Source organism: Rhodnius prolixus, unplaced genomic scaffold, assembly GCF_049639745.1.
Source record: "Rhodnius prolixus isolate KJV_2025 unplaced genomic scaffold, Rpr scaffold_14, whole genome shotgun sequence".
Classification (NCBI taxonomy): domain Eukaryota; kingdom Metazoa; phylum Arthropoda; class Insecta; order Hemiptera; family Reduviidae; genus Rhodnius; species Rhodnius prolixus.
Window position 1 is genome coordinate 398,086 of NW_027411594.1, and position 3,522 is coordinate 401,607.

General features: G+C 30.1%; 1 long non-coding RNA gene across 5 annotated transcripts; it reads right to left on the reverse strand.

The window, feature by feature from the left end:
- Positions 1 to 703: 703 nt before the first annotated feature.
- On the reverse strand, positions 704 to 3,221 carry LOC141451602 (uncharacterized). 5 transcript variants are annotated; one of them, XR_012456917.1, is made up of 5 exons: positions 3,167 to 3,195; positions 2,819 to 2,964; positions 2,179 to 2,297; positions 1,358 to 1,534; positions 704 to 963 (listed from the first exon to the last, which is right to left on the reverse strand). It is a non-coding gene; the product is annotated as an uncharacterized lncRNA (long non-coding RNA). The 5 variants fall into 5 exon arrangements; XR_012456916.1 differs by having other exon boundaries at positions 1,358 to 1,550; positions 2,175 to 2,297; positions 2,819 to 3,221; XR_012456914.1 differs by having other exon boundaries at positions 1,358 to 1,550; positions 2,819 to 3,220.
- Positions 3,222 to 3,522: the final 301 nt, after the last annotated feature.

Here is a 3,522-nt window from a genome sequence, read left to right on the forward strand (position 1 = left end):
CAGCGCGAGCGATCTAGTGACAGCTGGTGGAACTAAAAGTAGGAGGGGAGCCCGTTGTCATGGTGATATGACGCCATCTAGAGGGTATATAAGAAAGTTCGCAGCGCGGGCGGGCTGGGTGGGGCGAATAGTTGCCTTCCGGCCGTCGAGGTGAACGCATCTCCCTAACCATTACACATGACATTTTATCAAGATTGTTTATGTGGAGAGAGGTGTTTTGACTAGATTAGATATTTTTGGAGCGACGAGCGACATTGCCCCTTCCTCACGAGTACGACACTGTAGTCGTACTGAGGAGACATCTTGTTTGACAGTAGTATATAAACAGTGTTAGTGCTGCTACCTAGTGGCAAACATATAAACTAAACTTTGTTTACATGTAAGCAAGTCCAGTAGGTGCTGCTACCTGGTGGCAAATATGTGAACTAATTTTCCTCTTTTTTGTTTTACGTCTTTCTCATGCAATTTTTTCAACTTTTTTTTACTTTTTCTGCTTTTTAACGCTCTCTGACGCTATTTTTTGGTACTACTACTACTTTAATTTATTTTTTTTGTTTAATGTAAACGGAATTTTCAGTTTTATACGTACCTGCTGTTCATTAATTTATTTGCCTCTAATCATTTTTAGTCTTTATTAACTTTGTTTTCTTGCAAATATAATAAAAATAAAAAGTCTAGGGGAAAAAGAGAAAAGACAATGACGTTTTTAAATTTTTTTAGATAATTCTTTATTTTGCTACCAAATAATACAAAAACATTTTAAATTCAATTACATCTTTTAGGTAATGCTTTTTTAAAATATCTACATTATAAAATTTACATTTTCAAACTTCAAATACATTGAATTAATAAAAGAATTGGAAGAGCTGCAATTGGATAGATGTTTTCCAACGTCGTTTTCATTTTGGATTAATTCGATGAACATTCTTTGCAGGAAGCACTCCAGTTTCGCCTGTTTCAACTCTGAAAAATAACATTATACAATGAGACAGATTGTTTACTGAATGATTCTACAAATCTAACTCAACCTCCTTGGAAATCAATGTTAATTTGTATAGGTTTAAATAAAACTAGATCAATCTTTTAGGAAGAAAACGCAACAAAGTAAAACATTGTGTTAGTAATTATATGAACTTAATTCATTATCAAAATAGTAGTTTACTGTAAGCTTTTAAGTGAAATAAACATTTTTTAAATAAATACTCGTCATTTTTGGTTCTCGTACCTTTCAATTTTTCAGTCAAATGAAACTTTCTTCAACACTGAATCTTTACTCATTTCGATTCAACAGGATATGTACAAAAAAGTTTAATCACGTTAATAAACTCAAGTTTTAATAAATAATGGATAAAATTACCTGGAAGATAACACCACAGAGTGGTAGGTAGATTTCCTTATTTGGATATTGCAGGAATAGAGATGGATGGGGATCACCTCTTATTTAAGGACGTGCTGCAGCATTCAAAGAAATTCCCTCAAAAGTAATCATTTTAGATTATGTCTCAGCTTTACTGGGCTGCGAGTCGGCCAAGGGCTGAATGTATTAAAACCTTAGTAAATAATGGAAATTCATTCTCACTTATATAGCATTTTACATACAAAATCTTAGTTAAGTCTGTAACAAATCAAACCTTTCTGCAAGTAACTCGTAAAAAGGTTTAATTTGTGTTGAAAAAACCTACACATCTAAACTATTTGTTAAAGAACTTATCAATTAAAATAATTTTAATTTCGATGAATTAACATGTTTTCATTGGCAATTGAATTAATTACAGATAGTTCTTGAAAACAAGTTTCATTAGTTAAAAATGTTTAGTTACGCAGAAAAATAGTTTGATTAAATATGAATGTTTGAAGTCTTATTTTTTCGATCTAATTTAAAGCTTCTTTGGCACGAAATGACAAATTTTATTCAGATTCAAAGGAAAATATTTAATTTATTGGAATAAAGGCCAAGGGCTGAAAGTTTTCATGACGACCCATCTTCCTATTTGAAATACTTGAATTAATTGTTGCAAAAAGCAACAAAATCATTGCACTTTCTACGTTTTGAATCTATTACTGTATACTTTATTATTTATCTTTAGATAATACGACATAATAATAACTAATATCTAACTAAGAAACTAATATCTTAACTGAGAAACAACATGCTGTAAGCTGAAAACACGTACTTACTGTTGCTGTAGGAGTTAAAATGTGTTACACTGGATAAAATGTCAAGAAAGTCATCATCAACCCAGCCATTTGTCTGAATTGAACTAGTTCAAAATTACCATTAGAATGTCGAAAGAACGCTGAGAACAAAAAGTAAACATTATATAAACTCTTATTTATACCATTGTCTTCATTGTAATTTACAAATATTTAGAAAAAAATCAATTTTCAATAAGTTAGAATTTAAAACTACTGGTGCGAACCTTGCAATATCCAAGGTCCATAATTCTAGGACTTTATTAAACTTTACATTATTAATTTACATTTCACGCAGATTACACTCCCTTTTAAATGAGGGAAATGTGAATATTTACGTGGAAGTTCATAATTCCCAAATACATAATCTTAATTAGCTATTTACTTTTACAGTAATAAAATTATTAACATGTTACGAACTAAATCTACCTACTTATGACCGTTGAAACATTTTTATGAAACAAAATAATGAAGACTAAAATCAACATTTTAAAATTCCATGCGTACACTTAAAATGCATCTACTATCAACTGTCTTGGAAACATGTCAATTTTATAAACCTTACACTTCTAATCACATCAACACGTAATTAAAAATAAAAGTATACACAGAAAATGTAGGTTACCTGTAAGAAGTCCTTAACGCAGTAATGATGCGAAAACAAGTTTTTTAATTCCCTAGGAAGTTATCGTTTAATGCAAATTGACAATACAATTTTCTAAGGTATGTAAAGTTTTCACTGACTTAGTTACAACAGCATCAACTAGAAAACTAATAATCATAAATAAAAAAACATCAAATTATAAGGTAAACAGTGAATTTTAAACATGAAAAATTTTTTGGAGGAAAAACTTCTTTTTAAAGTACTGACGATATAAAATGTTTATCAACGTAGGTGAAGAACATTTTATAAATAAGGCAAATTATTACTGTTGCTACATGATAAAGTGAAAATTTGGACAAAACCGAATACCTTTTTACCCCACTGCCATGCGAGACAGTTGTTTAGTTAGGAGGTTATTTAATGTTTATTTTAATAGTATCAAAGTACATGTTCATGCTACCTAGCGGTGATCACTGAAACTACTTTCTATGCAATTACATCTTCCTAGTTCAAGCTATTGCCGCTAGATAGCATTGACATTACTTTAATGACTATTTTTTTTCCACTCCTAAAAGTTACTTTAAAAGTAAGAACAATGTATAGAATTTCTACAATTTCTTTAATTTAAATATAAGGACTTCAATTTCTCATTAATTCTTTGATTTAAATAGAGCAAATACCAAAATAATATATTTATAAATTCCACTCTCTTCACAAGCTAAGTA